General features: G+C 40.2%; 1 protein-coding gene across 1 annotated transcript in view; it reads left to right on the top strand.

Moving 5' to 3' along the window:
- Nucleotides 1–814: 814 nt before the first annotated feature.
- LOC115224362 (inositol polyphosphate 5-phosphatase K) overlaps nucleotides 815–27,500 on the top strand; it is a 113,029-nt gene continuing 86,343 nt past the window's right edge. Inside the window, exon 1 of the mRNA XM_029795239.2 lies at nucleotides 815–2,392. The gene's annotated coding sequence lies outside the window, so the exon portion shown is untranslated. The remainder of the gene's footprint in view (nucleotides 2,393–27,500) is intronic.

The following is a 27,500-nucleotide window of genomic DNA, read 5'->3' on the forward strand; positions in this document are numbered from 1 at the left end:
ATTCCTCTAAATTTCAGGCCTTGTGCCTATAGTGGAAAGGGCTATTTTTTTATTATTATCAAGGTTTGAAGCTGGCCAAATTATTAGCACATGGGAGAAAATGTTTAGTGGCATTCCTTTGGACTCTTAACATCCTGAGTTCAAATCCTGCCCAGGTCTACTTTACCTCTCATTGATAAAGTACCAGAGAAATACTGGGGTTGATGCAAATGATTTACCCCCTCGCCTAAGCACTGTTGGCCTTGTGCCAAATTTTGAAACCATTTATTATTATTATTATTATTATTTCTGCTGTTGCTGCTGCCGTGATGGAGATAAGGGTGACATGAGAGGGCTAAGTTAACAATCTACCTCACTGTTTCATGTTTTAAGTCCTGTGGAAGCTAACTCTACTGGTCATTGCTCTGCAGATGGTGGTGTTAAACCAAGTACCAGTAATACACTTGGTTTAATTACTTATATAACACCTACCTTTCCCTAACCCATTGGCTCTTGTTGTTGTTGTCGTCACAATAAACTTCTCCTTTTCCTGTCTCTACTTCCATCCACCCGCCACCCTTAATACATTGTTTTTTACCAACAGTGCCTTCTCTGTGTCTACGTCTTCAGTCTCTCCGGCCACTGCCACCAACGCCATCACCAACACTTGCTCTCCTGCTACACCACACTACACTACATCACATACACTACACCATTCTGTACCACTCCACACTACACTCACCCAAATAATCTACATTCTACAGCCATTTGATGTGGATTATTATTATTATTATTATTATTATTATTATTATTATTATTATATTATTATTATTATTAAGGTGCCAAGCCAGCAGAATTGTTAGCATGCCAGGCAAAATGCTTAGCAACATTTTGTCTGTCTTTACATTCTGAGCTCAAATTCCACCAAGATTGACTTTGCTTTCATCCTTTCAGGGTCAATTCTTTGATTGTGAGCTCTAGGGTTGGTATAATTGAGTTACTTCCTTCCTTGAACTTGCTGGCCCAGAGCCAAAATTTGAAATCATTATAGATTATGCATATGATTGCTATATAATATAGACAGATACTATAGGAATATAATATAGATACCATTGTTATATAAAATTAGACAGGTACTGTGACCATATGGGTGATATATGTGGCTATATAACATAAGCAGACACTGTAGATAGGTAGGTAGATAGAATGTTTCCACACCTTTCTATATACACATGGAAATAAGTATATGGATATATATTGTGGACAGACACACACATATATACACACGTAGTTAGATACATTTGTTCATACTGAATTAGACATATGTACAATAAGTAGCAACAGTATGATGTATATACTGGTAGATGTATATACATGTAGACACTAACAAGTGGACGTGTGTACACATACACACACACACACACACACACACATACATACACACACTGACACCAAGGCTAGAGTGATGGTGATGATGATGATGGTGATAGTGGTGTGTTGTGACTTAACGCTTTCCATTTATTTATTTCTCTGTTTAAACTGTCTCCGAATAAACGTCCACTCAGGTGTAAATCTGTTGTTAAGTGATGACCTCAAGGTCCACTCACTTGAGTGGAGCATCGCAATCAATTTTCTCTTGTCAAACAAAGATACTGAGGTTGACTCATTTGAGTGCATATCTCAACTTTACTCTTGTCATGCCAAGAACACTCGATTGATTCACTTGAGTGAGTGCAAACCTCAATATGATTTTGCCAAATGAGGATCTCAAGGCTAACTCAGGTGAGTTTAGGATCTCAACTTTTTGTCAAATAAGTCTTGAAGTTCACTCATTTGAGTACAGATATCACTTTTTCTCTTGATATACCAAAGACATGAGTTTCACTCACTTGAGTGCAAACTTCAGTTTTGTTTTGTCAAGGGAAACTCACCAAAATATAATGAATTTTTTTTTTTTAAATTTGCCCAAATTAATTAATTAATCTCGTTTCCAGTTACAGCAGATTGGAAACAATATACTGTAATTGGTGTTCGTTAATGTTAACAGTCATGTAATTATTATTAATATGTCTGCGGTTAACCATGTTAGGTCATGTGGGCAACACAGTCACATGATCTCCTTTAATCCTTTCTATTGGTGCTTATTTTATTTTGTTGACTTTTTTACGCATGGTTTCTTTTTATTTTTATTGTTTTATTTTCATGCTGTTGTTATTCTTCCGGTTTGTATTGAACTTTCGACTTCTTGATAGCAAATGAAATCGATCTAATATAATGTAAAAGAAAAAAAAGGAAAAAAAAACAGGAAAGAAAAGAAAAAATATTAAATTATATTAATGATACAGAAGAAGAAGAAGATGATGAAAAAGAATTTTGAAACAATCATGTGAATAACATTTTCTCCATATCAGAGGTATCTTGTTTGTTGTTCATTAATTAATTTTGTTGTTGTTAATTAATTTTGTTGTTGTTAATTTTTGATTGTCTGAATATTAAAAAAAAATTTGAATGATCCACGTCAACTTGATTAATTGGAACACAGCATTGAAAAGGGAAGGCCTTTATTTACCACTAGGTTAGTTGTACTGCCAATAGGAGATTGTACCTCCTGGTGTTTAGGGGGATAGGTCTGCTCCCTCCAAGTTGTGTGATTAACCAAGCGTTATACATAATTACAAATAAAAGGCTGTCTCACTTACATTATATATATATATATATATATATATATGTATATATATATATATATATATATTTGAGTAGTTGAATGAATTATTTTATTATGGATAATTCGAATTAACCAATACCTGGGTAGCAAATTCACATCAGAAAAAACACAGTTGAAGTTACGTGCTTTCGTGTGGAAATTTGTATGTTTATTTTAAAAATATAAATATATGAAAGAATGGAGTTGAACGACGAATTAACGGAATAAAGGAATTTTGTTAATTCGTCGTTCAACTCCATTCTTTCATATATTTATATTTTTAAATATATATATATATATATATATATATATATATACATATACCTAGTGGTTGAGGGAACCTGTGGAAGAGGTAGACCCAGGAAAACCTGGGACAACGTGGTGAAGCACGACCTTCGAACTTTAGGTCTCACCGAGGAAATGACTAGCGATCGAGACCTTTGGAAGTATGCTGTGCGTGAGAAGACCCGGCAGGACAAGTGAGGCCATAACCCGTGGCCTCTACCTAGGATGTAGCCAGTCCACTTATGCATTCCTTTCCTTCTTGGGACTCAAAACTCTACTTGTGAAGACCAGTTGAAGCAAGCGAAAATCAAAATCAAAATCGATCAACATCAATGGAATTTGTAGCTGTGATACCAGTGCCGGTGGCACCTAAGAGAACCATCCAAACGTGGCCATAGCCAGCGCCGCCCTGACTGGCCTCCGTGCCGGACGCATGTAAAAAGCACCATCCGATCGTGGCCGTTTGCCAGCCTCGTCTGGCACGTAAAAAGTACCCACTACACTCACGGAGTGGTTGGCGTTAGGAAGGGCATCCAGCTGTAGAAACACTGCCAGATCAGACTGGGCCTGGTGCAGCCTTCTGGCTTGCCAGACCCCAGTTGAACCGTCCAACCCATGCTAGCATGGAAAGTGGACGTTAAACGATGATGATGAATGATGATGATAGTGAGAGAAAGAGGGATTTTGCTTAGGCATTGGGATGCTAATAACCTGGTGTAGAACTCAATATACACATGTTTCAGAACAAAGTGTTTGGTGAGTATAGAGTGGTAATACGACAAAGAGAGGAAACTGGAAGAACAACGGTTATGATATGAACTTCATTAGCTTACAGATGTTTCTGCTATTAGAAGCTTGTATCTATGTTTGTGTGTGTGTGTATGCATGTATGTATGTACTTATGTATATGTGTGTGTGTATGTATGTGTGTATGAGTATATATGTGTGTGTATATATATGTATGTGTGTGTATATATATATATATATATATATATATATGGCTGTGTGGTTAGGGAGCTTGCTTCCTAACTACATGGTTTCGGGTTCAGTCCCACTGCATGGCACTTTGGGTAGGTGTCTTCCACTATAGCCTCGAGCCGACTGGAGCTTTGTGATTGAATTCGGTAGGTGGAAGTTACTGCCGTGTGTGTATGTGTGCGTATAGCTGCTCAGTGCCTCTCCGAAAGAGAGAGAGGGATGTATGTATGTATATATATATATTATATATATATATATATATATATATATATATATATATATACTTTATAAATAGGGTTCAGCAAAGATTTGCTTCACCACATACCGAAGTTTAGAAATAGCAGTCAAAAAATCTTAGCTATTCCTTCTACTTTAAAAGGGGCTTTTTAAAGTAGAAGGAATAGCTAAGACTTTTTGACTGCTATTTCTAAACTTCGGTATGTGGTGAAGCAAATCTTTGCTGAACCCTATTTATAAAGTATTACTTAAGCTTACCATGAAATGGTCTTTTTCATGCCGAATTCTACTTGGTGAAATTACTGATTACTTCTTAATTAATTAATTTTACCCTTTGTTATTATTGATATATATATATATACACCTTTTTATAGTAAAAGCATGTGGCTTAACATTCGTATTTCGTCTTATGTATATTCTAACAATCAATGTATACACTTCTGTTGAAATATAGACATGGATTCATTAACATTTTTGTATCCAAAACTCTAAGAAAATGCTGTCTACATGCTTGGATTTGTTTTTGAAATACTTATTTGTTGGGATACACTGAAATAACTAACTTCTCCGTCTTTAAACTGGTGTTTGGACACCTCACCACAAAAATTTCTTCTATAAAATCACAGCGAGGGGTCATATCGGAGTGCCTTGCTCAGCAACCTACCTGTAGCTCGTACGGAACCTCAACGCATCAAGGGAGTTGCTGAACCAACTACTCATGAAGTAATAACCATCGGAGTGCCTGAAGATGTTTTCTGACAAGTTGTGGTGCACCTGAGCACTGTATACAATAATTTCATTATAATATTATAAAATATTGGTAGAATGTTTAGATTAATATAGAAATGCTTTAAAATGTGTGGTTTTGTATCCCAGAACCAGGGATAGTGTTTGACAGGTTGGTATCGAAAGGGTTAAAGACACTACTATGAGAATTGTTGTTTAACAGATTTATTAAGGATCACTTTAATAAGGAATTCCACCTGACTGGCATGTACTAAGCACCATTCAAGCATGGGTCAATGCCAGTGCTGCATGATTGGCTCTCCGAGCTGTTGGCATTTAAAAAGAACCATCCGAACATGGTTGATGCCAGTCACCCCCCACCCCAACTGGCTCCTGTGCCTGTGGAATGTAATAAGCACTATCTGAACGTGGTTGATGCCAGTGCCACCTAACTGGCTCCCCATGTCGGTGGCACGTAAAAAGCACCATCTGAACGTGGTTGATGCTATTCCCACCACCGCCACCACCAACTGGCTCCTGTGCCAGTGGCACGTAAAAAGCACCCACAACACTCTTGGAATGGTTGGCATTAAGAAGGACATCCAGCTGTAGAAACCTTGCCAGATCAGATTGGAGCCTAGCGCAGCCTCCTGGCTTGCCAGTCCTCGGTCAAACTGTCCAACCCATGCCAGCATGGAAAGCAGACGTTAAACAATGATGATGATAATGTTATGTTATTCTTCTATTTGTTTCAGTCATTTGACTGTGGCCATGCTGAAGCACCATCTTTAGTCAAGCAAATCAACTCCAGGACTTATTCTTTGTAAGTCTAGTACTTATTTTATTGGTCTCTCTTGCGAACTGCTAAGTGACGAGACGTAAACACACCAACATCGGTTTTCAAGTGATGTTGGGGCGGACAAATAATACATACATATATAAATATATATATATATATATATATATATATATAATATGAATTATATATATACATGATGGGCTTCTTTCAGTTTCCATCTACCAAATCCACTCACAAGGCTTTAGTCGGCCCAAGGCTATAGTAGAAGACGCTTGCCCAGGGTACCATGCAATGGGACTGAACCTGGAATCATGTGGTTGGTAAGCAAGCTACTTCCCACACAGCCACCCCTGTGTCATATGTTGTTAAATATTTTTTTTTATATTTCTATTTATGGTAAAGTAGAGCAAGGACAAAATGAAAATTAGTTTGGAATCAATGACTAAAAAGAAAATATTCCAACAAAAAAGAAGAAAAGACTTAGCGAAGGAGTGGAAATCCTTAAAACAGGACCAGATGCCAGGAATTAAAAAAAAACAAAAAAACTGAAGATATCAATGTTATGACTATTTCAGTAATAATCCATTGTTATATTAATCTGGTAATTAGAAGTTTGGGGAATTAGTGAGAAATCTAGATAGATGACGAGCAGTGTTTAGGGTTTAGAGTATTTTAAGCGCAATAGACTTAACGAGATGAAATCAGTGATGTTGTTTTTGGCAGGTAAGAGTTTACCAAAATGGAGCAGATTTATGTTTATGAAAATATTGGCAGCTTGAGAGATTGGGCGGATGCCAGTGTTATGAAATCCTGTCTGAAGAAGGAAGGTCACAACAAGCAGAACCCTTATGTTGTAACAAAAGAAAGGGGACAGTAAACATGCATCATACAACAGCAATTGAGGGAAAGTGATTATAAGCAGAGTCCAGAGATTGTAACAGAAGGAAGGTGACAGTAAGCATGGTATCAAATGAGAGAACAAGGCAGCGAGCTGGCAGAATCGTTAGAACGCCGGGCGAAATGCTTAGCAGTATTTCGTGTGCCGTTACGTTCTGTGTTCAAATTCCGCCGAGGTCGATTTTGCCTTTCATCCTTTCGGGGTCGATTAAATAAGTACCAGTTACACACTGGGGTCGATATAATCGACTTAATCCGTTTGTCTGTCCTTGTTTGTCCTCTCTGTGTTTAGCCCCTTGTGGGTAATAAAGAAATAAGAAACATTAGGATGCCAGGCAAAATGCTTAGCAGTATTTCGTCTGTCGTTACGTTCTGAGTTCAAATTCCGCCGAGGTCGACTTTGCCTTTCATCCTTACGGGGGTCGATTAAATAAGTACCAGTTACGCACTGGGGTCGATATAATCAACTTAATCCATCTGTCTGTCCTTGTTTGTCCTCTCTGTGTTTAGCCCCTTGTGGGTAGTAAAGAAATAGATATTAAATGAGAGAAGGTGACCATCTAATAGGATACGCTCTGTCGGAAGTCATGGAAAATAATGCGACCATCTAATAGAACATGCAAGTTGATAATGACCAAAAGAAATAAAATAAAGGTGAACTGACCAAGGACGAGTATTGGAGAGTACAGTATTTTCCTTACAGACTGATTTGCTCTTTGGCCGAATGACCAGGGAAACAGAGTTGTGGTCATTAGCAACACTGAGATTGTTCCTAGTAGTGACATAGATGATGTAGTTCCCAATGATATTGAGGTTGTGGTCAGCAGTGGTATGGAAGCTGTGGTCAGTCGTAGCATTGAAGTTGTGGTCAGCAGTGACATTAAGGTTGTGGTCAGCAGTGGCATTGCAGTCATGGTCAGCAGTGGTATAGAAGCTGTGGTCAGTTGTGGCTTTGAGGTTGTGGTCAGCAATGGTATAGAAGCTATGTGATTACCAGTGATAAAGATCTTAAATCCAAATTAGGCTTTGATTATTAATGATACAAAAATTGAAGTTACCAATGACAAACGATGTAATTTACAAGAGAAAACAAGGTTACTCATAACATAGAAGCTATGGCTACCTGTGATAATAAAATGTACTTACCTGTGGACTAGAACTTATTGTTACCTGTAATACTAAATCTGTAGTTACCTGTGATAGTGGAACTATGGTTACCTGTTGTATTTAAACTGTAGTTACCTGTGATAGTGGAACTATGGTTACCTGTTGTATTTAAACTGTGGTTATCTGTGACATTGATATGAAGTTACCTGTGGTATACTATCCAGTGATTGAAGATGTAGTGACTGGTTAAATATTGGGGAGGTGAAATTAGGCTACACTTCAGAGACAAATCCACCACCCCCTCACATGTCTAGATGCTTACCATGTGTAACTTTCCAACAACTTGTAATATCTTGTCCTAACAACTTGATGAACTAAAGTAAAATAAAGTGTGGTACCATGAGATGCAACAGAATTACCTGGCATAGATTAGGACAAAGTAGAATGTGGTGCCTAACATACGGCGAGGTAGATTAGGCTGTTGACAGTTTCGTGTGTTGCTCATGGACACAGTAGAATAAACTGTACCACACTGTGGTACCAACTTACGACTAGGTAGACTGGACTGTTGAGAGTTAAGTCTGTTTATCATGGACATAATACGGTGAACTATACCACAATGTGGCACCTCTTTACAGCTGGATTGGCTGGACTGTTGACAGTCAACTGTGTTGGTCATGTACATAGTACAATAAACAGTACCTCATTGTGGTACCTATATACAGGTAAGTAGCCTGGACTGTTGACAGTTAACTGTGTCAGTCATGGCGGCGAGCTGGCAGAACTGTTAGCACGCCGGGTGAAATGCGTAGCCGTATTTCGTCTGCCGTTACGTTCTGAGTTCAAATTCCGCCGAGGTCGACTTTGCCTTTCATCCTTTCGGGGTCGATAAATTAAGTACCAGTTACGCACTGGGGTCGATGTAATCGACTTAATCCGTTTGTCTGTCCTTGTTTGTCCGCTCTATGTTTAGCCCCTTGTGGGTAGTAAACAAAAAGTTAACTGTGTCAGCCATGGGCACAATACAGTGAATTATACTACAGTGTAGTACCTACATACAGCTATAGACTGGTCTGTCGACAATTGTGCTGGTCGTGGACACAGCACAGTAAACTATACCACACTGTGGTACCTCTTTACAGCCAGATTGACTGAACTGCTGTCAGTTAAGTGTCTTGTTTAACCCGATGTTGTTGACATGATATGAACTGATGTGGTGGTGGCTATTCATAGCACTGGCAATGATGATATATCTCCTCCCTATTTTGCCTGCTACTCCAAACCCATTTATATAATTAGTAATGTTTACTCCTAATGAGTAATTATTAAATCTCCCGTTACACATTCAGACATTCTTCCCCTCCTTCATGTGTGTGTGTGTACCTGGCTGTCTGCCTGTGTCCATTTGTTATTGTGTGTATATGTGTGTGTGTAACATATTGATATGAATAATTAATGCATTCTAATTGTTCATACTACACTTAATGACCATGTACTAGATTATCAATATATCAATGCTACCATACCACCACCAACACCTATACTACACTACCACCAACATTACCACTACCACCACAAACGCTAACCACTACTGATATTCTTCACCACCATCACTTCCACACTACCACCACTACAATCACCACCAACACAACTACCACCAAAACACTCACAATCAACACCACAACTACTACTGTTACTACTATCAGCACCACCACCAAAACCAACCCCACCACCACCAACAACAGCAAGCCAATAAAGAAGCCTCTACATATTGCTTGGCCTGTTTGAAATAGTAACTGAATCTCCCTCAAATCACACCCCACCACTTAAAAACAAGGAACCCAACAACTTGTTGCATGAAGCAGTGTCTGATAGATAAACAGATGGGGAGGGCACATCTGGAACATCTTTGACTAGGGCTGATGCACAATTAAACAGCAACAGACCCCTTCCCCTGCATTTCACTATAACAGCCACCACCACCACCATCACCTCTGCACCAATATCAATATCTTTGATCAGAACAGATATGACTAAACAACAACAAAAACAAACAGACCCCTCCCACACCACCACCACCACTAGACCCCTCTCCCCACTTACCTCTTCTACTACCACCAACAATGTCTTTGATCAGAACCCATGTTGAACTAAACAACAAAAAACAGACCACCCTGCTAAAACAGCCATCACCCTCAATCAATTATGTGTGTGTTTGTGTGTCATGAAACAGCTGAGAATAATTATCGGTCATAATTCTATACATTATATCTCACATGCCTATGTGTATATATGTGATTATTTTTGTGTGTGTATAAACATATATATATATATGCATTTGCGTGTATGTGTGCTTGTGTGTTATACACATGCACGCACACATTGGGTCATCCCATAAATAATGCGGTTTTTTCAATTGCATGAGCGATTTTAAGTTATTTTTTCAGAGCTATAATGGAAGTGACAAAAGAGCATTTTCGGCATATTTTGCTTTATGAGTTCAATAAAGGCAACAACGCAATGGAAAGTGTGAGGAATATTAATGCAGTCTATGGGGATCAGACTATAAGTGTAAGTCAGTGTCAACGGTGTTTCCAGAAATTCTGAGCTGGAAACTACTGCCTAGAAGACAAGCCTTGTCCTGGAAGATCTCTAGAGCTTGACGTCGACATCCTGCAAACTCTGGTGGAACAAAATCCCATTGTAACTGTTGAGGAACTAGCAGAGAAGGTTGCATTTGGTCATTCAATCATTCATCGACACCTATGCGAAAAGAAAAACAACCATCTTTGGTTCCAAGACAAAAGGTGTTCTTCCATCAGGATAATGCTCAGCCACATACAGAAAGGATGATACTCCAAAGGGTGGCAAAGTTTGAATGGGAAACAATGCCCCACCCATCATATTCGCCAGACATTGCACCATCTGATTATCATTTATTTCATAGTCTTCAAAATCATTTGGACGGAAAAAAATATGAATTCCGTAGACGAGGTCAGAACAGTACTGGAGAAGTATTTTTCGTCATGGACGAAAGAATTTTGGAAGGTCCTTGCAAGTCTACCAGGTAGATGGAAGAGCATTGTAAAAAATGAAGGAGAGTATATTTTTGATGAAAAAAGAACTTTGTTTATTTTAATTTTGAAAAATAAAAGAAGTATAAAAAACCCACATTATTTATAAACATTGTTATTATTCAATGATGAAAATGTAGCAAGCTGGCAGAGTCTCCTCTCATATCTCTTTATGTTCTGGGTTCAAATGCTGTCAGGGTTGACTTTGCCTTTCATCCCTTTTGTGGGGTTGATTAAATGAGTACCAGTGGTGCACTGGGGTCAATGTAATTGATTCACCCCCTGCCCATGAATTTCAGGTTTTTTGCCCCAAGTAGAAGGGATTATTATTATTCAACGATGAAGATTTAATTGTTCAATCAACTGTATATCACGGCCTTCCACTTACGTCTCATGCTGTAAGAGGGAGAGTAAGTTGCCCTTTCTATCTGTAGACTGGAGTGGCACTTTGGGTAACTGTTAGCAATCCCTTAGCTTCGTGCACCGACATTGGATAACTGACAAAGTGCAGGCATCCTGGACTAACGAGTTAAAGATTATTGCAGCCAAATGGAAGAGCCGCACCGTCAGACAATGGCTGAGTGCCAACTAGGAAGTGAACTGCTATTGCATGGCAGCCTCCTCACTGACCATGGCTGTTGTACACCACTTGGTACTTGTCGTGGAGGCCCAGAGTGGCAGTTCGATGTATTTGATCAGAACAGATATGACTAAACAATAACAAAAACAACAGACCCCTCCCCCACCACCACAGGACAGCCAGCATCAGCTTGCGACAGACAATGGACAAGGAATTGCTCTTAAATTAATGTGTATGTGGCTGTGTATTCCACAGACATGTGTACCCTTAATGCAATTCTTAGGCAATATCGGCGTGACATGGTGTGTGATGAGACAAGGCTGTATCTTTTGAAATCCAGGGACAATCAACCCAACATAATTCTGTACAGTTTTTATCTCCCCAGTTTTACTTGCAAGGTATGGGGTATTTGCCCCAGAGTCCATGCAGTAGGTTCCACCCTAGAACTTTGTGGGTGCAAAGCAAACTGCTTAACCATTTGGCCATATTGCATACGCTCACCCAAAAACTCACTTGTTTACTTTTCTCTGTTTTTGTCTATGAGTGTGTATATTATGTTTGTGTATATCTGTTAAATATATATATATATATATATATATATATATATATATAGGTGCAGGAGTGGCTGTGTGGTAAGTAGCTTTTTAACCAACCACATGGTTCCAGGGTTCAGTCCCACTGCGTGGCATCGTGGGCAAGTGTCTTCTGCTATAGCCCCGGGCCGACTAATGCCTTGTGAGTGGATTTGGTAGACGGAAACTGAAAGAAGCCTGTCGTATATATCTATATATATATATATATGTGTGTGTGTGTTTGTGTGTCTGTGTTTGTCCCCTTAGCATTGCTTGACAACCGATGCTGGTGTGTTTACGTCCCCGTCACTTAGCGGTTCGGCAAAAAAGAGACCGATAGAATAAGTACTGGGCTTACGAAAGAATAAGTCCCGGGGTCGATTTGCTCGACTAAAGGCGGTGCTCCAGCATGGCCGCAGTCAAATGACTGAAACAAGTAAAAGAGTGTATATACATGTGTGTCTGTCTTTATGTATATACACACCTGCATTCACTCTTACCACCCACCATGTATTAAGTATGAAATTTACATAAAGTGGTTCTACTTGAACACAAGGTGGTGGAGATCAGATATATTTGCATACCGTAAATAGTTCAACTTCATTAACAACAGCAACAACAACTGGAGATAAAAATAAAACATCAAACGTTTGTTCCCCCCCCCCGTCACTTTGAGTAGGTGGGGTGGGTGAGGTAAGTTGGGTAGATATGTAGTTTGGGATTGGTCTGTGAGTGAGTATGGGGTATATATGGTTTGGATTTAGTGGTCACTTTGCAAGTGAGTTGAGGGTGTGTGCAGAGACATGTAGTTTGGGATTGGTCAGTGAGTGAGTATGGGGTATATATGGTTTGGATTTAGTGGTCACTTTGCAAGTGAGTTGAGGGTGTGTGCAGAGACATGTAGTTTGGGATTGGTCAGTGAGTGAGTATGGGGTATATATGGTTTGGATTTAGTGGTCACTTTGCAAGTGAGTTGAGGGTGTGTGCAGAGACATGTAGTTTGGGATTGGTCAGTGAGTGAGTATGGGGTATATATGGTTTGGATTTAGTGGTCACTTTGCAAGTGAGTTGAGGGTGTGTGCAGAGACATGTAGTTTGGGATTGGTCAGTGAGTGAGTATGGGGTATATATGGTTTGGATTTAGTGGTCACTTAGCAAGTGAGTTGAGGGTGTGTGCAGAGACATGTAGTTTGGGATTGGTCAGTGAGTGAGTATGGGGTATATATGGTTTGGATTTAGTGGTCACTTTGCAAGTGAGTTGAGGGTGTGTGCAGAGACATGTAGTTTGGGATTGGTCAGTGAGTGAGTATGGGGTATATATGGTTTGGATTTAGTGGTCACTTTGCAAGTGAGTTGAGGGTGTGTGCACAGACATGTAGTTTGGGATTGGTCAGTGAGTGAGTATGGGGTATATATGGTTTGGATTTAGTGGTCACTTTGCAAGTGAGTTGAGAGTGTGTGCAGAGACATGTAGTTTGGGATTGGTCAGTGAGTGAGTATGGGGTATATATGGTTTGGATTTAGTAGTCACTTCGCAAGTGAGTTGAGGGTGTGTGCAGAGACATGTAGTTTGGGATTGGTCAGTGAGTGAGTATGGGGTATATATGGTTTGGATTTAGTGGTCACTTTGCAAGTGAGTTGAGGGTGTATGCAGAGACATGTAGTTTGGGATTGGTCTGTGAGAGAGTATGGGGTATATACGGTTTGGATTTAGTGGTCACTTTGCAAGTGAGTTGAGGGTGTGTGCAGAGACATGTAGTTTGGGATTGGTCAGTGAGTGAGTATGGGGTATATATGGTTTGGATTTAGTGGTCACTCTGCAAGTGAAGAGCTCATGTGGTTTAGGACTGGTCACTGAGTAAGTGAGAGAGAGTTGTGTGGATTCAGTTTGCTGGTCACTTTAGTATATACGAGGGGGTACTGAAAAGGTCCTGGCTTTAAGGGTATTGCGAAAAGCCTGGTTGGAGGCCCAGCATTCCGAGTTCTTTTGCAGGGTTTAGGAAAACTGAAGGACCACTGCATTAATTATGTGAATCTGAGAGGGGAACATGTTGAATAAAATCATTATTAACTGATCCTCCAGTATTTTTTTTTACCCAAAGCCAGGAACTTTTCAGTGTCCCATCGTATAACATTAATGCTGTTAGATGCCAGATCAGACTGGAGCCTGGTGCAGCCTCCTGGCTTTCCAGACTCCGGTCGAATCATCCAGTCCATGCTAGCATGGAAAACGGACATTAAATGATGATGATGATGATGTAGAGTGGTGTGTCTTGTCTAAGGTTTAAAGCCAGTATATATGACATAATCATAGATATGTGTACACAGACTGGTGAGTCTTGTCTCGGGTTCAGTGTTTTAGTATTTATGTGGCTGTGTGGTTAGGAAGCTTGCTTCTCAACCCACATGGTTCTGGGTTCAGTTCCATTGCATGATACCTTGGGTTACTGTTTTGTGCTATAGCCTCAGGCTGACTGAAGCCTTGTGATTAAATTTGGTTAGCAGAAGTTTCTGTCATGTGTATATGTGTGCGTAAAAGTGCTTGTGCCTCTTTTAAAAGATAGGAGGGGAAACGTTAACCCTTTAGTGTTCAGATCATTCTGTCAAATGTGATGTTTGTTTATTTATATTGTTTTGAATTAATCATGTATTATCTTGTAGTTTAGAGATTGCAGTGATGTGATTTTTTTAGTTTTAGAATGACATGGTAGGGCTGAGGTGAGAGGCGAGATCTGGTCAGTTTCAATATAAAACAGGTTGAATATTTTGGCTGGATATGGCCGGTTTGAATGCTAAAGGGTTAATGATGTTAGATATATTGATGTATAGAGTGGTGTGTCTTGCCTTAGGTTTATCACTGGTATTTCCAACACTAATGCTGTTACACATGTGTATAAAACATGGTTTATCTTGCTTAAGGTTTAATACAAATGATGTTGCATAACACCAATGATGTTGTTATGTTCCTAAAACTTAGAAAATCATGATTTCCTGTCTAATTTGGTGGTGGATTTCTATACTAAAGTTCTTGTGTCAACAGAAAGTCCAGGTGTGACCAGCTGGAGCACATAGCACTGATTTTATAGGGTTGTACTTGAATGTTACTAGGTTACACATCTCTCCTTATTTTATTTTCCCTGCAATATAATGTTATAGACCCTTTCTGCCCCTCTGGTGTTACCTCCCCACCCCTCCCATCAGTATAATGGAACTGACCTATGAGATGATTTATTGCATGTCTGCCATTTAATCTGATCCTAAGTAATTCTTTTATAATGTCTGAGAATTATCATTGTTAATACTTTGGTATTTGGTGTTAGAGGAGGGGAGAGAGAAAGGGGAGAGGGAGAGAGAAATATGAGAGAAAGGGAGCATCTCCGAACGTAACACACCATCACGAGAGAACACCAAATTAACTTCAAACTAAATGAAGGGGTTCCTGTGTGGTTGCTTGATCTATTAGAAATAGCAGCTGTGCCTTCCTCAGCTCACATCCCACTCTCTTGAAAAAAGGGTCACATTAGAAAATGTTGTCTCGGATCCTCAGCAAATAGGAAAAAGACAGGTTGGTCATGATTGGAAGGCTTTTGATCATAGATCTCGATCAAGGCTGACAACAACATTATTGTCATATGGAAAATCTTCACAAAATTTATTAAAATTAAAAAAAAAAAAGAAAACAAGTAAAATTGAAATTTGATGTTAAAAACTAGTAAAACGGAGATTATGGTCTTGAGGTTTCATATTTTGGTGAAAAGTATTGCTGATTTAAATATCTGTACTTGACTGATATTTAATTTATTACTACTAGCTTAGTACCCGTCCAAAATGACAGGATTTATTTCTGTCTCATTTCAGAAATACTTAATATTTTTGTTTCAAACTTTGCTCCATGTTTTATTTTGTTTTCTTTCTGTTATTCACTTTTTTTTTTACCTTCACTCACTTGCCTTTGTTACTCTCACTTACTCACTCATATTGTTGTTTCTTTTTCTTTCTATCTATCTATCTATCGATCAGTGGCTTGTAACAATTTCATCAATTCCCTGCTATAAACTGAATAGAATCAGATGGCTCAACAGGCCCTGATTGGATCAGGTCAAACCATCCAACCCATAGTCATCATCATCATCGTTCGACCGTGGTCGAGACAATGGAATTTACCATGCTACGCCAGACTTCACGGTCCATCATGGCATTACGGAGGTCCTGTTGCTGGATGCCTGTATCCCTGGAGATAACATCAGGGTAGGAGAGTGTGCGCCCTCTGGTATCACGAGTAGATGGCTTCCAGAGGAAGGCAGATGTATGATGATATAATACACACACACACACAGAGCCTTCTTTATTCCAGTGTACCCTTTCCCCCATATTCTGATATCATACACACATTTTTCTCTCTCCCACTTTCCCCGTCATTCAATCACTCTCTACACCTCGATTATTTTATCACGCTACCTCTCTAATTCTTCCCCTCCAACCTCACTATTGTTGAGCTTTGTCGTCTTTCCACATCACTCTTTTCTCCATCGTCCCTATGTTTTACTGTCTATTTACATGATTTGCTTCTTATACAAGTTGTCGACTATTTTTCTCTCCATTCCATTTTGCCGATATCCATCATCCCTAACCAACAAAAACATCATGTCATGTGCTTGTACACTCGCCTCCTTATGAGAGCTCAAAATCTCTCGTGGAAGCGCCATCCAACCAAAATGCAAATATATGGGAAACTACCACCTGTGTCATCTCTTGTGAAAGGTAGGAGAGTCCAGTTTGCTGGACATTGTTGTAGAGCTGAAAACGAGGTAATTTCTACTCTTCTCCTCTGGAAGCCATCTACTCGCAATACCAGAGGGCGCACACTCTCCTACCCTGATGTAATCTCCAGGGATACAGGCATCCAGCAACAGGACCTCCGTAATGCTATAATGGACCGTGAAGTCTGGCGTAACATAGTAAATTCCATTGTCTCGACCACGGTCGAACAATGATGATGATGAACTTGTCATTTCATGGTAGTTGATTAGCTTGAGTCGACGGGGTTCCCAATGAAATGCTTTGTGACACTCATTCTGATTCTCTGCTCAAGAAACCAAGGTTGGGCCACTGGGATGTTGCCAGGTGCTCACTGCATACTTACTTGCTATTTCTAGTTGATCAAGTGAGTACATAGAGGCTCCCTCGTTTGGTATGAAGTTTTGGCGAAAGGGTTATGATCAGGGCTGGTCCTTTTCTCTTATATTCCTCTGTTTCTTCCTTCTCTCTCCATCTCTCTCTCTCTCACCCACCAAATATTGAGGTATTAACAATAATGATGTTCAAACATTATGGAAAAGCACTTAGGATCAGATTAAACGGCAGGCATGCAATGAATTATCTCATTGGTCAGTTCCATTGCGTTAATGAAGGAGAAAGGTCACCAGGAGGGTGGAAAGGTGTTATAGCATTAGACCAGGAGTCACCAAAGGGGGTTCGAGGGACATCCCTAGAGGTCAGAAAGGAATTACAGGGGGTTGAATGGGGGTCGGCATGCAAAAGACTAGCTCTCCCAGATAAACTGGTTGAAATACTTAGCGCCGTGAAATGTGGGAAGACATGAGGCATTTTCCTAATTTTCTAACCATGAAAACAATTTCATAAAAATCGAAAGTTTAATACTGTATACTCGTATATGAAGTTTTAAATGTAAAAAGTGTGTCATCTTCAATAGAATTCCTTAATTTGTTGTACATGTATATTTTAACTAACATTTTCATTGCCAGCATCAATACCTGATAAGCATTTAAGATATGGTACGGTAGGGTAGGAGTATTAAGATATTTTAAATGAGGAGGGTGGTTGATGTGAAAGGAGAAGTGGCTAAAGGGGTTCGATGTGGAAGGAGAAGTTGCTAAAGGGGTTCGATGTGAAAGGAGAAGTGGCTAAAGGGGGTCGATGTGGAAGCAGAGGTGGCTAAAGGGGTTCGATGTGGAAGGAGAAGTTGCTAAAGGGGTTCGAAGTGGAAGGAGAAGTGGCTAAAGGGGGTCGATGTGGAAGGAGAAGTGGCTAAAGGGGGTCAATGTGGAAGGAGAAGTGGCTGAAGGGGGTCGATGTGGAAGGAGAAGTTGCTAAAGGGGTTCGATGTGGAAGGAGAAGTGGCTAAAGGGGGTCAATGTGGAAGCAGAGGTGGCTAAAGGGGTTCGATGTGGAAGGAGAAGTTGCTAAAGGGGTTCGATGTGGAAGGAGAAGTGGCTAAAGGGGGTCGATGTGGAAGGAGAAATTGCTAAAGGGGTTCGATGTGGAAGGAGAAGTGGCTAAAGGGGTGCGATGTGGAAGGAGAAGTGGCTAAAGGGGGTCGATGTGGAAGCAGAGGTGGCTAAAGGGGCTCGATGTGGAAGGAGAAGTGGCTAAAGGGGTTCGATGTGGAAGGAGAAGTGGCTAAAGGGGGTCGATGTGGAAGGAGAAGTTGCTAAAGGGGTTCGATGTGGAAGGAGAAGTGGATAAAGGGGTGCAATGTGGAAGGAGAAGTGGCTAAAGGGGGTCAATGTGGAAGGAGAAGTGGCTAAAGGGGTGCGATGTGGAAAGAGAAGTAGCTAAAGGGGGTCAATGTGGAAGGAGAAGTGGCTAAAGGGGGTGGATGTGGAAGGAGAAGTGGCTAAAGGGGGTCAATGTGGAAGGAGAAGTGGCTAAAGGTGTGCGATGTGGAAGAAGTGGCTAAAGGGGGTCAATGTGGAAGGAGAAGTAGCTAAAGGGGGTCGATGTGGAAGGAGAAGTGGCTAAAGGGGGTCAATGTGGAAGGAGAAGTAGCTAAAGGGGGTCGATGTGGAAGGAGAAGTGGCTAAAGGGGGTCAATGTGGAAGGAGAAGTAGCTAAAGGGGTTCGATATGGAAGAAGTGGCTAAAGGGGGTCGATGGTTGAAAAAGTTTGGAGACCCCTGTATTAGACCAACAAGAACAGACTTAAGATACAAGATTAGAGACAGTGCTGTGTTGGTGCCACCAGCAGCTGGACCAGTCCAAGATGCATGCAGGGTGATGAAACTATTTGGCATGGGCTCATTCAGTGTCCATATGTTACTGATTTGTGGGCCTATGTTAAACTTCTGATATCGCATGTGGAATAGGCGTGGTCACTGTGGTAAGTAAAAGAAATCAATATTAGCATTTTAATAATAATAATAATTATATAATAATAATAATAATAATAAGGCGCTGGAGTGGCTGTGTGGTAAGTAGCTTGTTTACCAACCACATGGTTCCGGGTTCAGTCCCACTGCATGGCACCTTGGGCAAGTGTCTTCTACTAGAATCCTCGGGCTGACCAAAGCCTTGTGAGTGGATTTGGTTGACGGAAACTGAAAGAAGTCCGTCGTATATATGTATATATATATATATATGTGTGTGTGTATATGTTTGTGTGTCTGTGTTTGTCCCCCTAGCATTGCTTGACAACCGATGCTGGTGTGTTTATGTCCCCATTACTTAGAGGTTCGGCAAAAGAGATCGACAGAATAAGTACTAGGCTTACAAAAAAAGAATAAGTCCCGGGGTCAAGTTGCTCGATTAATGGCGGTGCTCCAGCATGGCCGCAGTCAAATGGCTGAAACAAGTAAAAGAGTAATAATAATAATAATAATAATAATATAACAACAATAGTGTTTTAAAGAAGTAAATAAACCAACAAGCAGTAAGGTTAATTTAAAATTAAATAAGGGACTGAGTGAAATACTGGAAACAATGTAAGCATTGATGTGTAGACTGAGTAGAGGAGGAGGAGGAATATAGCAATCAATGAAAGTTTACTCAGGGCTCAGCCCTCGTCTAGTGTGCTTTATAAAGGGTATGTAACTATTGTACTTTATACACAGCACTCGGATCTTTTCGGTTTGAACGGCAGGTTTTAACATAATTTCTAGGTAACTGAAAAATTTTAAACTTCGTATACTGGTAGAATGTGTTTATAAAACATCTTTTTCTCTTGGCTTTATTGAGAAAATTCTATAGTTTGTAATATATTTCTTGCATTTCGGCAATTTCAACCAATCAATGACCGTCTATTGAGGTAAAAAAAAACATTCTGTGCCGTATGAATATGTCCCTCGTTTAAGAAACAGATTGGGTTTACTTACATTTCTGAAGAAAAAAAGATACCCTTCCCCCCACCCCTAACCCTAAAACAGATTGAAATGCAATAGATCGATACTAGGGTCATAATTATGAGTGACAATTTCATATGACACCACTAGAAAAAACTGCCGTTTAAACCGAAAAGATCCCAGTACTCTACTGATGTACTTTATAAGCAGTATTCAGATATTTTACTTTACAAGCTGTACTCAGCTATTGTACTTCTTACACAGCACTCAGTTATTGTACTTTAGAAAGAGTACCCAGCAACCATACCCTGTACACAACCATTGTAGACAATATATAATACTAATTTACACTACACTCAAGTACTGTAAGCAGTACTTCATTCATGTACTCTGTACTCGATGCATAGTACTCAGTCAGCTAATGTTCTCAGGACATGGTACTCAGATTTCCGTGTAAATTGTTCTGAATGTAGGGTACTCTGTACACACTTCTCGCACAATGCTCTGAACTCAGTCAGTGTACTCTGTAGACTGTACTGTGTACTGAACCAGTGTACAAAGTACATTGTTCTCACTGCACACAATATTTTGTACTCAACCAGTGTACTTTGCACATATTTCTCACTGCACACAATATGCTGTACTCATCTACTGTACGCAGCTGAGTATATTGTCCTCTTAACAATCCAACCACTCAGTCATTGGACTAAAAAAGAGTTATTTGCATTCAGCTACTCTACACACCAGGCTGCACTCAACACCACACTCAGAATGAAAGCTCAACTCAATGTCACTATATTCTGAATTGGTGCAAAACAGAACTTCTCTCTCTCTACACATACACACATACTTCACACACACATACACACACACAAACAAGCAAACACACACACACATACACAATTCATTCATGCACATATTCTGTACACTTCACATGCACACGCTGAGGTGTGTGTGAGCAGAACTATAGCAGCAGCAACAACAACAACAACCACACCCTGACATCTGTGTTCCTCCACACCCACCCCTCCTATTACACACCCAAATGAATATAAAACATCATTTTTGCTATTTTTTTTCTGAAATTACAGCCTAATTTCCCAATTAACAGTCAGTTACTAATTTAACTTTTCCCACACCTTCCACATGCCCATCTCTCCCCACTAATTTGTTAATTATCAAACCTACCACCACCACCACCACCACACTTCCAATTACCCTCTCACATATGTCCCAGATCTTTATTAATTCACCCTTGCAGTATTTTAAAATCACCCAACGTAACAGGAAAATCCCTTTCTTTAAAATGAAGGGTCCCGTAAGCCCCATCATGCAAGCTTCTATGTAGTTCTGTGACCTTACTCAATGTAATCATCAGATCTCCTTCGGTAAACTCCCTTCACTCTCTTTAACATGGGGACCACATAAGCCCTGCAGGAAAGCTTCTATGTCATTTGAGGACCTTACTCAATACAACAGCCATATCTTTCTTAAAGCTAAGTCACCATGTGAGCTGCTAAGCATTAAAGCCCCAAATCCATTAAGGACAGAAAAGCAGTTAAAGCTTTCTGAACCATCAGGGGTTGTCAGTGAGATAAGGAAAATATCTAGCAAGATAGAGTGCATCCTGGTTTAATACACAGTCCGACAGGTAACACAGGGAGGTGTTATCCCACGACTGGTCTGTCATCATCATCGGCTGCTACAAGATCAAAAGAGATGTTTTTAAGAACAAATAACATTAGATGTGTGAAACTGATGGAGTAAGTTATGAAAGTAATAGAGAGTTTTAGTACAACTGACGATGAAGAAGAGAATTAGATAAGATTTAGTTTAGATTTGTGTCCGGTCAGACTAGTATCACCAATGTCTTTTTCTTTGAGAGGTAATTACAAGAAAAATTCTTAGCTAAGAATTAACTGCCTACCTGGTATCTGTTTATATAGAGAAGGTCTTTAACAGTTTTAGAAAATGTGCGGGCTAAAACTACACGCCTTCACTAGTCAGTTAAGGTGAGACAGTGTCACATGACAACTTGCTTGGGCAGCCTGCTGGAGCCTACCGGCAGGTATTTAAAGGGGAAAATTTGACAAGTCAGTCAGTCACCGGCTGGCACTCACTGACGATACATCGAAGAGGCCAGGGAACAGAAGAAGGAAGACATGCACCCAACACCAGAGCTGAAGACACCTCCAAAAGGGGGGGGGGGCACCACGTCAAAACGGTAGAGGAGTAGGGGCCGAAACTGGACGTGGTTCCTCCTGATGATGTCTTGAGCTAACTGGATCCTATAAAGGAGCTGTTGTGGTAGCAGACCACGAAACACGGTTGTAATTCCCCACACTAAGCTCTGTGAATCTGGTGTTCTTTAAAAGGAATGGCTTGAGAGCAGTGCAGCCATGTATGAAGATACCACCAGCAAGGTGTGGATTGGGCAGTGGGTTTGATTAGGAATTTAGTGTACATGTCTCTATATATAGATGCGTGTGTGTTTGTGTGTGTGTGTATCAAAAGGAATCTTAGTCTTGCATGCTCTAGGGTGATTTCACTTGGGCTGGAGCCACAAAAAAAGCACCCAGTACACTCTGGAAAGGGGTTGGCATTAGGAGGGGCACTCAGTTATAGAAACCAGACCAAAACAGATATTGGAGCACAGAGTAGTCCTTTGACTAGAATATGGGGCATCCTTGTGGCTATGGAGTATATATTCGTTTAGAGAGGGATAGGAATGTAAGTGCCATTCTGGGGCAGAATATGGATGAGGCTCTGGAAACAACCACAGAATCAGTAAGTATTAATAGAAGATAATCTATCTTCACATTACAAAATATATGACACGAGTAGAACAGTGTTTCAGACAAGAGCAAAGGAACATTGACACCGGTTTCATTGAAAGGGTCCTACTGTCGTTTCTCTGTCAGAGCAACACATCCGAAATGAACTGACATAGCTGCAGGCTTTCGACACTGGATCAGACTCTACTAAATGAATTTAGTATGTTTGTGTGTCAGTGTTTGTCCCATCCAACATCGCTTGACAACCGATGCTGGTGTGTTTATGTCCCCGTAACTTAGCGGTTCGGCAAAAGAGACCGACAGAATAAGTACTAGGCTTACAAAAAAGAATAAGTCCCGGGGTCGAGTTGCTCGATTAATGGCGGTGCGACTAAGAAGAAACAGTAGAGCTACATGGGGAAAATGGTGGGAAAAGGAAAACAAACTGTAGATTGTTAATGGTTGCAATGACATGTAGCCTCTGTGTCAAAATATAACGGATGTTTGTGGCCCTTGAGAAAGGAGTGGCCTTGAGCTAAAGTCAACTGGGAGATTAACAGTATTCCAGGGAAAGGGATAAACACTTGATTATTTTATAGAAAGCTTTTGTCAAAATATTCGCTAGGCGCAGGAGTGGCTGTGTGGTAAGTAGCTTGCTAACCAACCACATGGTTTGGGGTTCAGTCCCACTGCGTGGCATCTTGGGCAAGTGTCTTCTGCTATAGCCCCAGGCCGACCAAAGCCTTGTGAGTGGATTTGGTAGACGGAAACTGAAAGAAGCCTGTCGTATATATCATCATCATCATCATCATCATGTATATATATATATATATATATATGTGTGTGTGTCCCCCTAGCATTGCTTGACAACCGATGCTGGTGTGTTTACGTCCCCGTCACTTAGCGATTCGGCAAAAGAGACCGATAGAATAAGTACTGGGCTTACAAAGAATAAGTCCCGGGGTCGATTTGCTCGACTAAAAGGCGGTGCTCCAGCATGGCCGCAGTCAAATGACTGAAGCAAGTAAAAGAGTACCAGTGAAAGGTGAAATATTGTGACTAATAAGTATTATTCAGTTTATTGTAAAAAAAAAAACTTGAGATATGGATGTTTTAGCACAAATAAATATAGAAACCAAGTATTTGTGATGTTACTCTTTTACTCGTTTCAGTCATTTGACTGCGGCCATGCTGGAGCACCGCCTTTAGTCGAGCAGATTGACCCCCCCCCCCCCCGGACTTATTCTTTGGAAGCCAAGTACTTATTCTATCGGTCTCTTTTGTCGAACCACTAAGTTACAGGGATGTAAACACACCACCATTGGTTGTCAAGCGATGTTGGGGGAGGAAGACAAACACAGACACATAAACATATACACACACACATACATATATATGTATTCATATATACGAGGGGCTTCTTTAAGTTTCCATCTACCGAATCCACTGACAAGGCTTTGGTTGGCCCGAGGCTATAGTAGAAGACACTTGCCCAAGGTGCCACGCAGTGGGACTGAACCCGGAACCATTGGGTTGGTAAGCAAGCTACTTACCACACAGCCACTCCTACGCTTGTGAGACAGATTGTGAACATCAGTTGGAAAGACATGGCTAACAATGCCATTATTCCAGGAAAGATTTTGGAGAAGAAATACTGATGCAGCAGAATCTCTTGCAGCTTGGCCAGATTTAACCTTTTAGCATTTAAACCGGCCATATCCGGCCAAAAGTATTCTGCCTGTTTTATGTTCAAACTGACCAGATCTGGTCTCTCACACCAACCCTACAATATTGTTTTAAAAATTTACAGCTACCTCATCAAAATCTCATTGCTACAAGATAATGCATGATTAATTCAAAACAATGTGGATGAAGAAGCATTGATTTTGGCAGAATAATGTGAACACTAAAGGGTTAAAGAATGGAGAAAATTTGGAGACCAAAACAAATATTTTCCCCCTTGGCTGGCTGGCCGGTTGGTTGGTTGGTTGGTTGGTTGTTGGTTGGCTGTGCAAGAAATCTCAATCAGTGCAGACCATGACTAAGATCCAAGGTTGTGATTTATACTCAACATGGAGAACTTAAGCATCGATAGTCACAGTATTTAATATTTAATCATCTCGTGTTTAATCTCTGCAACCAGGGGGGTGGGGTGGGGGAGACCGATCCATTTTTTTTTTTTAGTAGTATGGCCTATAATTAGACATATGGATAGTCCTCGCCAATATCGACAGACAGTTTAAGACGGTGATGATGACAAGGATATTGATGTAGAATTATAGAATTATAGGAATTTCTGCATTGCACTTTTGTCTCCGATCAATGAGTGTGAGTGTGTGTGTATTATTTTATTTTTTTTTTATTTTATCTAGTTTCAGCTCACGAGCTGTGGCCATGCTGGGGCACCGCCATTATGTGTGTGTGTGTTTGTGTGTCTGTGTTTGTCCCCCTAGCATTGCTTGACAACCGATGCTGGTGTGTTTTATGTCCCCGTCACTTAGCGGTTCGGCAAAAGAGACCGATAGAATAAGTACTGGGCTTACAAAAGAATAAGTCCCGGGGTCGAGTTGCTCGACTAAAGGCAGTGCTCCAGCATGGCTGCAGTCAACTGACTGAAACAAGTAAAAGAGTGAAGAGTAAAAGAGTATATATACTGGAGTAAACACATAAATGTGAAACAAGGTGGAAAAAAGAGTACTCAAATACCAGTGGTAGAGTAATATGCTTTATTTAAAGCAGCAGAAAATTCAACAAAACCTGTTACTCTGAGTTTCACGTTGCCGTTCCTCGGACAGTTATATATATATATATATATATATATATACTATATATATATATATTATATATATATATATACACACACACACACACACACACACACACACACACACACACACACACACACACACATACATGTATGTATATGTAATATTGGGTAATTCCATCTCTGCAACAAGGATCTCCGATGAAAATCAAGAAACATAATGCAGATGTTAAATCAACAATATAAGAAAACTAAGAATCATTACAATCATGATGATGATGATGATGTTGTGGTGGTGGTGGTGGTGGTAATGATGATGATGATGATCTCTGAGATGCTAGAGAAATAGATAGTTGATCAGTGGAAGAAGTTAAAAGACTTGTTGTGTTGCAGTAAAGGTCAAGTGAGTAAAGATATGTCAACAGAGGAATTATGGCTGGATGCACCACTGCTAACATGCCACCCCCCACCCCCACCCCTTCTTCTAGGCCTTACCATTCTCTCAATAGGGTGCTTTACTGTCTTTACTTTCACATGTATTCATGTGTGGGTGGCTATTGTGGGCAGTAAATGCTAGTTGTCTGTCTAATTCCATGTATACTCTTTTTACTCTTTTACTTGTTTCAGTCATTTGACTACGGCCATGCTGGAGCACCTCCTTTAGCCGAGCAAATCGACCCCCACGACTTATTCTTTGTAAGCCTAGTACTTATTCTATCGGTATCTTTTGCCGAACCACTAAGTTACGGGGACATAAACACACCAACATCGGTTGTCAAGCAATGTTGGGAGGCAGGGGGACAAACACAGACACATAAACATATACACACACGTACTTATTTATATATACGAGGGGCTTCTTTAAGTTTCCATCTACCAAATCCACTCACAAGGCTTTGGTCAGCCCGAGGCTATAGTAGAAGACACTTGTCCAAGGTGCCACATAGTAGGACTGAACCCGGAGCTATGTTGTTCGTAAGCAAGCTACTTACCACACAGCCACTCCTACGCCTATAAATATTATTTTAAGAAATTTGGTGATTCTTTTTGTCCTGTAAGCCATTTACCATTTCTGTGGTACCCACTTTCTTTGATGCTCTAAGCACTTGCTTATTTTGCTTAATGGTTAACCCAGCCTGCTTTACTGTAAACCTTCAGATCAGATACCTTGTTCTTGCGAATATTGAAGCCAGGCAACCATCTCACCTGTCTTGGAGTGTCAACAACAATCATAGAGACAATCCACCAACTGCTGAATAGCAAATGTAGTTAATGTTTAACTTTAGGTCAACTGTTGAGTAAAGATTATGTCCATTCTTTGACCCTCCAGATGAATTATGAGTCCTGATTTTGCCCATTCACCTGCAAGTCTTGGAAGTTCTATGAAAGAGTCATGGGTGACTGCCCTTCTTTGGTTTAGCCATAAACCACCCCAGTTGATTGGTTGCCTTCAAACCCTAAATATCAACCTCCCATCTAGAGGTAACTGGTTATCCTCAACCCTCTCTCAACTTTTCATATGGAAGTAACATGTTTGGATCTTTTCCTTTTGAACGGCAGATGTCAACACAATTTCCACGTAACTAAACACTTTTAAACATCGTATACTGGTAGAATGTATTTATAAAACATCATTTTCTCTTGGTTTTATTGAGAAAACTCTATAGTTTGTAAGATATTTCGTCTGAAAATCCGAGCATTTCGGCAATTTTAACCAATCGATTACCTCCATTCAACTAAAATCATTTGCTGCATCTAAAACTGAGACAACATCCTGTAACTAACCCTAACCCTAATTTTTTTTTCTTAATTGTTAAATTAATTTAATTCCATTGCTTTAGTTTTTTTTACACGCGTAACAATTAAATTAATTTAACAATTAAGAAAAAAAAATTAGGGTTAGTTACAGGATGTCTCAGTTTTAGACGCAGCAAATGATTTTAGCTC

Source organism: Octopus sinensis, linkage group LG25 (assembly GCF_006345805.1).
Source record: "Octopus sinensis linkage group LG25, ASM634580v1, whole genome shotgun sequence".
Taxonomy (NCBI): Eukaryota; Metazoa; Mollusca; class Cephalopoda; order Octopoda; family Octopodidae; genus Octopus; species Octopus sinensis.